This window comes from Chlorocebus sabaeus, chromosome 10 (assembly GCF_047675955.1).
Source record: "Chlorocebus sabaeus isolate Y175 chromosome 10, mChlSab1.0.hap1, whole genome shotgun sequence".
NCBI lineage: Eukaryota > Metazoa > Chordata > Mammalia > Primates > Cercopithecidae > Chlorocebus > Chlorocebus sabaeus.
Window position 1 is genome coordinate 21804504 of NC_132913.1, and position 11739 is coordinate 21816242.

General features: G+C 43.4%; 1 pseudogene; it reads right to left on the reverse strand.

Annotated features, from left to right (window-relative positions):
* Positions 1 to 527: 527 nt before the first annotated feature.
* Positions 528 to 10509, reverse strand: LOC103217011 (heterogeneous nuclear ribonucleoprotein K pseudogene; annotated as a pseudogene).
* Between the last annotated feature and the right edge of the window lie 1230 nt (positions 10510 to 11739).

An 11739-nucleotide genomic window follows, 5' to 3' on the forward strand; every position in this document is an offset into this window, starting at 1 on the left:
GTTGCATACCTTTTCTTATGCCTGTTTGCCATTTGTATGTCTTCTTTTTTTGGGTTAATTAAATTTATTTTAAAAATCATAAAATGTTTCTTACAAAAGAGCATTGCATTCTGAACTGCTCTGAACAGATGCCAGGGACGTGTGGGCTATTGTTACTTTTCCTGCCTGTCCCACCCCGCAAATGTTACAGTGACCACAAAGCAAGGTGTTCATAATAATTACATAGGGGGAATTTCTTCAAACCACCAATAATAACAAAAAATAAGATCCACTCACTCTGCTGCTGTTTCAAAATTTCAATGTTAGTTTTTTTGTTTGTTTGTTTGTTTGTTTGTTTTTGCATGCCCTTCCCCCTCCAACCCTGCTGGTAAGGAACTAAAACATTACATCTGGTGAACAGCGAAAATTTCCCTACACCTCAAATGCAGAACACCTATGAAGCAGAGGAATGTTGGCTTTTTAAACAGAAGCAGATTGGAAAAAAAAAAAAACAAAGCATGCAGGACTCCTTCAGTTCTTCACTAGTCTTAGAAAAATTTTCCAGAATACTGCTTCACACTGTTCAGCAGCAAATACTATGCATTCTGTATCTGGTCCTGTGTTCCTGTAATGGTAATGATCTGATCTTTGAATCCTTCTAAAGGCTCATCAATTTTGATCGAAGCTCCCTACTCATGACGGATTTGTTTAATCCACTGACCACCTTTGCCAATAATAGATCCAGACAAATCTTTGGGAATAGTTACTTGTGTAGTAATAATAGGTCCACCAAGATCACCATATGAGCCACGACCCCCTGCATAGGAATAATCATATCTGGAGCCACCCTGTGGTTCATAAGCCATCTGCCATTCTGATGTGCTCCATGGATCTACTGCAGAGTCCCAAGTTTCATCAGCACTGAAATCAACCATGCCGACGTAACGGTCTCCAGGTCTCCCTTTTCTGTTATAGGTCATGAGATCTCCCCCTCTAGGTGGTGGAGGAAGAGGAAGATTCCGAGCTCTGCTACCACCCCAGCCATCTTGTCCAGGAGGAGGAGAAGGTGGTCCTTGACGAGCGCTCATATCATCATAATTTCTTCTAGATGGAGGCATGGGACGCCCACTACGACCAGGAGGCATTCTATCAAAACCACCTCTTCCCTGCATCAGAAATCCCACTGGGCGTCCACGGCGGTCATCAAACACCATTGTAAAACCACCATAATCATAGGTTTCATCGTAAAAATTGGGATCATAAGGCTGTGCATGTCCTTTGATGGGAGACTCAGATAGAAGATCAAGGATGATCTTTATGCACTCTACAACCCTATTGGGTTTTCCTCCAATAAGAATAACTCTGTCAGTGGAATGAGGACAACATTCCTGGAAAAGCGTGATGGTTGGTTGAGTGTTTTCTCAGTTCTTTGATTTTAGCATCTTTGACCCCAGTGATTCCTGCTGCTAGACTCTGATGAATCAACAGCCTCAACTGGCAGTCACAGTCACTTCCTTTATGGTGTTGGTAATTTAAGTATTCCACAGCATCAGATTCAAGCGGGAGCTGGCTGGTTGCAGTGGGTGATGGCAACTGCAGGCCCTCTTCCAAGGTATGGATGATTTTCCTTATAATTTCTCCAATTGTTTCAATATCAGCACTGATACTCAATATAGGCTTGGGGCCACTGCTGTCTGGAATTGAAACACTGGCATTGTGGTCTGTAGGGAGAGTCTTAATATTCTTGCTTCCTTTTCCAATCACTGCCCCAGCATTCTTGCTCTGAAGCAGAATGTGTAATTCAACCATCTCATCAGTGTTTCCAGGTCTTTTAAATATTTGTTCCTCTTCCATATCTTCTGCAGGGCGTTTACCAAATTCACCATTGGTTTCAGTGTTAGGGAAGGTTTCTTCTGGCTGTTCAGTTTCCACATTCTTGTATTAAATGGACACACCAATCAGTTATTATATATCCTTGCAGAGCAGAACTGAAGTGTTCTGGGTCAGACCAATGACTGACACCCCAGCGCTGCAGTAGCCACGCGAGGTCACCGTCCCTCCGCTGCTGTGCCTGTGTGTCTTCTCCTGAGAAATGTCCAATTAAATTTTTTCTCCACTTTTAAATCAGATTATTAGATTATTTCCTATAGAGTTGTTTGATTAGGTTTTAATTTCTTTTTCAAATTGTTCACTGTTGGTATATAGAAATGTTACTGATTTTCATATGTTGATATCCTGCAACTTTACTGAATTTATCGGTTCTAACAGTTTTTTGGTGGATTCTTTAGGTTTTTCCAAACATAAGCCCATATCATTTGGAAACAAAGATAATTTGACTCCTTCCTTTCCAATTTGGATGCCTTTTCTTTCTTTCTCTTGTCTGATTTCTCTAGCTAGGACTTTCAGTATTATGTCCAATAATAGTGGTGAAAGTGGCATCCTTGTCATCTTCCAGAGCTCAGAGGAAAGGCTTTCCGTTTTTCCCCATTCAGTATGATACTAGCTGGTGGTCTGTCATATATGGCTTTTATTATGATGAGACATGTTCCTCCTATAGCCAGTTTTCAGAGGGTTTTTATTATGAAGAGAGTTGAGCTTTATTAAATGCTTTTTAAGCATCAATTGAAATGACTTAATGGTTTTTGTCCTTCATTCTGATGATATGATGTATCATGTTGATTGATTTGTGGATGTTGAACCATTCTTGCATCCCAGGGATAAATCACTTGGTAATAATGAATGATCTTTTTAATATATTGTTGAATTCAGTTTGCTAGTATTTTGTTGAGAATTTTTGCACCAATATTCATCAGAGATATTGGCCTGATCTTTTTTTTTTTTTAAATGTATCTTTGTCTGGTTTTGGTATCAGGGTATTACTGGCTTCATAGAATAGGTTTGAAAGTAGGCCCTCTTCCTCTATTTTTCAGAATAGTTTGAGTAGGATTGGTATAAGTTCTTCTTTAAATGTTTGGTAGAATTCAGCAGTGAAGCCATGTGGTCCAAGGTCTCTCTTTACTGGGAGACTTTTAGTACAGCTTCAGTCTCATTACTTGCTATTCATCTGTTCAAGTTTTGGATTTCTTTCTGTTTCAGTCTTGGTGTACGTGTCCTATACAGTTGTACGTGTGTAGGAATTTGTCCATTTCTTCTAGATTTTCTGATTTATTGGGATATAGTCGATCCTTTAAATTTCTGTGGTATCAGTTGTATGTCTCCTTTTTTATTTCTGATTTTATTTGGATCTTCTCTCTTTTTAATTCATTAGCCTGGCTAAAGGTTTGTCAATTTTAACTTTCAAAAAACCAACTCTTTGTTTCATTGATATTTTATATCATTTTCTTTATTTCAATTTTATTCATTCTACTCTGATATCTATCTATCTATCATCGATCTATTATCTATCTATCTATCTATCTATCTATCTATCTATCTATCTATTTTTTTGAGACAGTGTCATGTTTTGTCACCCAGGCTGGAGTGCAGTGGTGTGATCTCAGCTCACTGCAGCCTTGATCTCCTAGACTCAAGTGATCGTCCTGCCTCAGCCCCCTCAAGTAACTGGGACTGCAGGCATGCTCTGCCATGCCTGGATATATATATATATTTTTGACTCTTTTGTAGAGACAGTGTTCGCCATGTTGTTCAGGCTGGACTTGAACTCCTGAGCTCAAGTGATCTGCTGCCTCAGCCTCCCAAAGTGCTAGGATTACAGGCACTGCACCTGGCCTCAAAGCCAATAACTGTTAGCTTTGCCCTTTTGAGGCTATTTTCTAGATCCTGTAGGTGTGCTTTATTGATTTTTATTCTTTTACTTTTGTCTCATCTGACTGTGTATTTTCAAATAACCTGTCTTCAAGCTCACTAATTCTTCCTTCTGCTTGACCAGTTCTGCTATTAAAAAATGCTGATGCATTCTTCTGTATGCCAATTGCATTTTTCAGTTCTGGAATTTGTGCTTAATTCCTTTTAATTATTTCAATCTCTTTGTTAAATTTATCAGATTGATTTCTGAATTCCTTCTCTGTGTTATGTTGAATTTCTTTGAGTTTCCTCAACACAGCTATTTTGAGTTCTCTGTCTGAAAGGTCACATATCTCTGTTCCTTCAGGATTGGTCTCTGCTGCCTTATTTAGTTCATTTGGTAAGATTATGTTTTCATGGATGGTGTTGATGCTTGTAGATTTTCTTTGGTGTCCGAGCATTGAAGAGTTAGGTATTTATTGTAGTCTTCTTAGTCTGGGCTTGTTTGTACCTGTCCTTGGGAAGGTTTTCCAGATATTCAAACAAACTTGGATATTGTGATCTAAGCTGTATTTGCTTTAGGGGGCACCCAAAGGCCAGTAACACTGTGGTTCTCGTAGACTCCTAGAGGTACTGCCTTCATGGTCTTGGAAAAGATCTGAAAGAATTCTCTGAATTACCAGGCAGAGACTCTTGTTCTCCAAAAGTGGTCTCTTTTGGAGTTGTGAGTTGTGCAGCTTGGATTTAGGGAAGGGGAAATGCCAGCACTCCCTTAGTCTCCCTGGCTGGTGTCTCAGTAGGTTGCATTCTCTTCACCCAAATGAATGGAGTCTCTCTCTTTCTGTCCTGAGCCGCCTGGAGGTGGAGGTGGTGTGACACAGCACACCTGTGGCCACCACCACTATGACTGCGCTGGGTCAAATTTGAAGCCAGCATAGCACTGGGTCTCACCAATTGCCTGCTGTAACAACCCCCCGGCTACAGTCTCTGCTTGGTCAAGGCCCTGTGGCTCTACAATCAGCAGGTGGCAAAGCCAGCCAGGCCTGTGTCCTTCCCTTCAGGGTGGTGAGTTCCCCCAGGCTCCAGGCATGTTCAGAGGTGCTGTCTGGGAGCTAGGGACTAGAGTCAAAAACCTTAGAAGTCTATCTGGTATTCTATTGTACTGTGGCTGAGCTGGCACTCAAACCACAAGAAACGGTCTTTCCCACTCTTCCCTTCCCTTTCCAAAGGTAGAGGAGCCTCACCTCATGGCCACTGCCAACACAGGCCCATGGGGAGTACTGCCAGACTACCACCTATGTTCCCTTAAGGCCCAAGTGCTCTTCAGTCAACTTGTGGTGAATGCTGCCTGGTCTGGGATCCACTCTTCAGGGCAGTGGGCTCCCCTCTGGCCCAGGGCAGGTCCAGAAATGATGCCAATCAAGATCCAAGTCTTGGAATCAGGGACCCCAAGAGCCAGCTTGGTGCTCTACCCCCTGTGATTGAGCTGGTACCTGAGGTGAAAGACAAAGTCCCCTTTGCTTTTCTCAAGTGGAAGGGGCATCGTCTCATAGCCACCACAGTAGGGAATGTGCTGAGTCTCACCTGAAGCCAGCAAGTCTCAGAGTCTCATCCAAGGCCCTTGGTGTGATACTTGCATATCACTGCTGGTTATTCTGAGCCCAAGAGGTCTTCAGTTAGCAGGTGATGAATGTTGCCAGTACTGGGTCTTTCCCTTCAAGGCTACAGGTTCCCTTCTGGCCCAGGATGTGTCTAGAAATGTCATCTGGGAGTTAGGGCCTGAAAAGGGGGACTCATGACTGTGACCGGTGCCCTATCCTGCTGTGGCTGAGCTAGTATCCGAGATGCAAGGTGAAGTCTTCCCAACTCTTCCCTCTCCTCTCCTCAAGTGGAGGGAAGTGGTCTCTTTTGGAGTTGTGAGTTGTGCAGCTTGGATTTAAGGGAGGGGAAATACCAGCATTCCCTTAGTCACCCTGGCTGGTGTTTCAGTAGGTTGCATGCCCCCTCAGTCTGCTGTCTCTGGGCCCAGTTCGGCACTGGTATTCAACTAGAAGTTGCAGTCCTTGTGGCCTAGGCTGCCTTTCAAGTTTCTTGAGGGCCCCAGAGCATGTTAGCCCATAGTGGCGAGGCTTGCAGGAACTCAAATTCAGACACTGTGATTGGCAATTCCCCTCTGGTTAGGGCTGATTTAAATGCTCTGTTGGTGGTCGGGCATCACCTGAGTTTGGTCTGACTTTGCTCTCTAATAGGGCAGCACTGAGCTCAATGCCTTACAGATGCTGTGATCTTCCTCTCTCCAGTGCACCAAAACACTCTCCATACTGCGCTGCAGTTGCCAGGGGATGGGGAAGGGTGGCATTGGAGATTCAAGACTGTTTTCCTACCTCCTCAGTGCCTTTTTCAGAAATACAAAGTTAAAACCAGATACCGTGAGTGCTCACTTGAGTTTTGGTTCTTATGAAGGTGCTTTTGTGTGTGTGTGTGTGTGTAGATAATTATTAAATTGGCATCCTGGCCGGGCGCAATGGCTTATGCCTATAATCCCAGCACTTTGGGAGGCCAAGGAGGGTGGATCACCTGAGGTCAGGAGTTTGAGACCAGCCTGACCAACATGGAGAAACCCTGTCTCTACTAAAAATGCAAAAATTAGCCGGGCGTGCACATGCCTGTAATCCCAGCTACTCAGGAGGCTGAGGCAGGAGAATCACTTCAACCTGGGAGTTGGAGGTTGTGGTGAGCTGAGATCACGCCATTGCACTCCAGCCTGGTCAACAAGAGTGAAACTCCATCTGAAAAAAAAAAAAGGTGTTCTTATGGCGGGGATGCTTGGTGGAGGCTCTATTCTGCCATCTTGCCCCACCCCAAGTTCACCATGTACAGTTTTAAAATTTGTTTCTTCGGCTGTATTTCTCCTTATTTATTTTATTTTATTTTTTTGGATACATGGTCTTGCTCTGCCACTGTGGCTGGAGCGCAATGACATGATCTTGGCTCACTGTAGCCTTGGCCTCCAGGCCTCAATCTGCCTCCCTCAGCCTCCCAAAGTGCTAGGATTATAGGCATGAACCACCGTGCCCAGGCTTTTCTTAGTTCTATGTAACATGCTTATACTACAAATATTTTTATATTACATTTATTTATTGTTTTGCTACTATAGATTTAGAAAGTATTCTACTTCTTTTAACATCTCCCTATTTCCCTCATTGCATTATTTTGATAAAGTTATATTGTAGTGTTAGTCACATCAATGTTAATATTCCTTTCACTGTGATTATATCAACATTATTCATAGCAGAACCAAATAATGTACTACAGTTACAATTCCTTCTTTTTTGTGAAATGTTGTATTTCCCCTGTAGTTAATAATTGCCCTTTTTTTTTCTTGGTATTGATATCTGTGACTAGTATGTCCCTAAAGTCTTTACCAGAGTTTTAGAAGATCTCTCAACATTGTTGAAACTCTCAGATAATTTATCAGTCTTAACTTCTTTTTGAAAGATATTTTTTTCTGGAACCTTATTTCTTTTATTTTTTATTTTTTTATTTCTTGAGACAGAGTCTTGCTCTGTTACCCAGGCTGGAGTGCAATGGTGCAATCTCAGCTCACTGCAGCTTCCGCTTCCTGGGTTCAAGTGATTCTCTTGCCTCAGCCTCCCGAGTAGCTGGGATTACAGGCGCGTGCCACCTTGCCCAGCTACTTTTTTTGTATTTTTAGTAGAGATGGAGTTTGACCATGTTGGCCAGGCTGGTCTCGAACTCCTGTCTTCAAGTAATCCACGCACCTCGGTCTCCCAAAGTGCTGAGACTACAGGCATGAGCCACCATGCCTGGCCCTGGAACCTTATTTCTATCTGATTTTTCCTCAGCTTTACTGAGATTTCTCTTCACCATTATCTTTGGAATTCACTGAGCTTTTTCTCCTAAAGGTCTTTTGTTAGTTCAGGCTGCTGTAACAAAGTACTTTAGACTGAGTAATTTATAAACAATAAGAATTTATTGCTCACAGTTCTGCAGACTGGGAAGTTCAAGATCAAGGCACCAGCACATTTGGTGCCTAATGGGGACCCATTCCTCATGGTTAGCACCTTCTATGTCTCCTCACATGGCAGAAGGGCAAAAGAGGCAAACAAACTTCCTCAGGCCTCTTTTATAAGGGCACTAATTCCATTTATGAGGGCTCCACCTCTTAATAACAACACAGTGGGGGACTGGGTTTCAGCTTATGAATTTTGGAGAAACACAAACATTCAGACCACAGCAGATCCTTTATCTTTCTTTTTCTTGGTTTATGCCAGTGGTGTGCTGGTAAATGTACAACCACTTGGGGGTCAGGGAGGGTTGAGGGGGATGGGAAACCCTAGTTCATAGTGTTTGCTGGTTTCTGTGGTATCAATATTCCCATCATGGCTGGTTTTAAGTGACCAATGTGATGCTACTAAATTCAGAGTTGAAAAGAGATAATCTTGGGTGCTGGCATCAGCCAGCTACAGCACACCAATGGGTTACTCCCTTATTTTGATGGAACACATCCACTACTTCCTGAAAAAGGGTACATGGGAAGGAAATGTTTTGAAAACTTCACGTTTTTAGGAAAATGACTTTTTAAACTTTCACATTCAATTGACTTTGTCTTGATATTAAAATCTAGGTGGGGAATAGTTTTCACTCAGAACTTTGGGCATGTTGCTCCATTTTCTTCTAGTTTCCAGTGTTGCTGGTCAGAACTCTAGTGCCATCCTGGGCCTCATCCTTTGTATCTTATTTTCCTTCTCTGGAAGCCTTTAGAATCTTCTCTTTATCCCTGATTATATACAATTTCATGACGATGGATTCCCTGCCACTTATAGTTCTGTATCCTTAGCAGATCCTTTTCATTTAGGAAGCTTGTGTCCTTCAGGTCTGAGGAACTTTATTAAATTTCTTTAATGGTTTCCTCTCTTTCATTCTCTCTCTTTTTCACTAGATTTCCTGTTTGTTGGATATTGGATCTCTTGCTTTGATCATCTAATTTTCTCTCTCTCTCTCAATTGCTGAGAGGTTTTCTCAACTGTATTCCAGAACTTCTGTGTAATATTAGACACTCCTGTTAGAGTGCTGACTCTTGGGTTTGGGGCCGTGTCATATATCTGTGTTTCCTCCAGAGTGTCTGCCCGGCACAGTGCTTGACTGGTTGGAGAGGCAGAATCAGCAAAGGATTTTTGATCCAGATGAACCTGGTCTTGAATTGCAGATCAGCAAAAAAATTGTTTAACTTCTCGGTTCTTTGGTTTTCTTGCTTGGAGCTGAGCAAGACGGCAAGTCATTCCATGGGGAGGGAGACTGGAAAGCTTGAGGGTGGTCTACCAGATCTGGTTAAAGGAGGAGACCTTCTTCCCATTCTCCTACCTTTTCTCCAGACTGCATTCTAAGTAGTGCATTTTAATCTTCAAATTCTAAAATTTCATGAGAGATTACTTTGCAGTTTATAGTACCTGGTGTCACAGTTAAACAATTCCATCTTGCTTACAAGGAACATTTTGATACTTAAATAAGATTACTGCCTTTCAACGATGAACTTAAATTGTATTTTTCCAGGTGCTTTCCACATCTGACCTCTCTCAACCAAATTAATGACAAAATAATGACTAAGATTTAGTGAGCATTTTCCACATCCCAGGCCCTGTTCTAAGTGTTTAACGTGTATTAATTAATTTAATCCTCAGCAGCCCAACCATGTAGGCAATATTATTATCCCCATTTACAGTTGAGGAAACAGGCTCCACAAGCCCTTGGGTTACACAGCTAGTCAGTGTAATGTTGGGACTTAAAGCCTGACATTAACTATGGATTGTCTGCTACTATGAAATCTTCATGAAGGAGGTTCTGAATTTGGACTGAGGTCCAAGGAGGTTTCCCTGGTGGAGGAGCTGAGCATCATAGGACTCAGCTCTGATGCTGAGTAGGAATGAAGAACAGGCTTTAGCGGATGCTCCAGCCCACGAGGGAGGACGCTCCTTTGGGTCACACACCCTTTGCAGCTGCCCCAGCAGCTACCAGACAGGCTTGGTCAACAGGGGGGACTCTTCTGTGTGAACAGCCTCAACCACTAACACACTGTTTCGCCTCAGCAACCCTGCTCAACTCCCAGCAGGCCTTGTTTAAACAGGCAGCTTGTAGCAGCTGGGGTTGGCTCAGTGGAACGTGTGGGCAGCCAAGGATGCCCCGAGTGCAGGTGCCTGTCTCTGAATGTGCAATCATGCAAATCCGAGGACCCAGACTGATGTGAATTGAAAGCCTGGTGTTCACTTCCAATAAACTCAACTGTCTATCGCCAGAGCAACACAGACGTCCAGTCCTCAAGTCATCAATTCAAATGAGCATTTCTGGTGTTAGATGAAAAAAGTCTGGGGTGAATCCCAGTCAGAGCTCGCTCCTTTTTGGGCAAGCAGCATCTGGAAAAGGCTTTGGAGGGGCAAATACCTTTCCTAGAAGTAATTTTCACAGGAACTGTTCAGGACACAGGAGGCATTGCAGGAGGAGGGAGCAACGGAAATCATATCATGCAGTCATAGGGTCTTGAAGATTACCTTATCCTCTCTGCTTGTTTTACAGAGGAGTTAAGAGAAAGTCAGGGAAGTTAAGGGACTTGCCCAAGGGCACCTAGCTCATCAGCAGGCTGCTCCTCCTTATCCTGAGCCCTGGTTTCCTTTTAGCCACTCCACCCACCAGGCTGTTTCTCTAGTTCACTGCTTTGAGCACCAGGTCACGAGTGAGCACATCTACCAACAGCTCTCCCCCTGAAACCATCGAGGCAAGCGAGTGATAGCAAACTTGGTTTAGTGCAAAGAACGGGAAAGGCTGCTTGAAGCACAGAAAAAGGGAAGTCAGAACAGGTTGTGGCGCAGATGTCTGGGCATTGTTGTGAGGACAGAGTAGCTCACAAGATACAAGGCTTGTCAGCCTCTTTTCCGACACTCTGCGCCCAAGGATTCTCAAGGAGCATTCAGATTGGATTTTAACTATGGATGCTGTGGTGGCCAGTAATAGAACGGCTAATAAAAAGCAAACCTGGGGTGTCATCACTCTATCAGCAGATCAACAGTCTCTTCTTTGGTCCCTAGGGCTGACCATGACAGCCCTACAGCCCGGAGGCCCTGTTACATAATCTTTCCACAACTCCCCTTTGTTCCTCACTGCACTGCCCTGGCCTCCAAAGTCCATATAAGTGCTGTAGAGGTAAGTCTCATTAGCTTCACAATTTGCAGTAAGTGCCAAGATCATGTTATTCAAATGCCACTGAGGCCAGTGCAAAGGGAGCTAATTAAATGGTATGGGCTTTCTAGCTCTGAATCATCAGTTCAGGTGGTTACCTTTAATGCTATCTTCAAGCTCACCTTCTAGGTTGGTCTATGTGCCTAAGCTCCCACACCATGCCGCCAAGCCAGGAAAACCAGCAAGGAAGCTCTTCTGGTACGAAATGGGGGTTACACAACTGGTATTTTTTCACGCCCATTCCTACGTTGAGGAGAAATGGTAAGTTCTGTTGGGCAGATACACGGAGGCAATTGAGGTTCTATGAGAATGAACACCTCACATTTTAAAGTTCAAAGACAAGAAAGAATGAATGGAAGGTGAGCATGCATTTTCCATCTTGACCCAGAGCAGCCCACAAACACATTAGGATTTCAGTTTCAGGGGGAAATTGACTGGCCAACCCCAGTTCCTGAAGGAGGCAATCTGATTGGCTGTCCATGGGTCAGGTGTCTACAGTTGGTCTAACCACCAGAAGGGCTATTGGAAACCCAACCATGTGAACTGTGTTGGGAAGAAAAGTGGGTTGCGGGCCGAGCTCAGCAGATACCTGAGAGATGTCTACTCCCATTGCCTAATTAAATATTCAGGCTACATGGCCTTTCTGTCACCAATTAGTCTATTTGAGTTTGGGCCAGTTTTCCCAAGGTGGAACCACCATTTCATTCCAGAGTGGAATCCAGGCCCTTTAGAATGGAAAGAGGGAACGGGGTCCTTAAAACTATC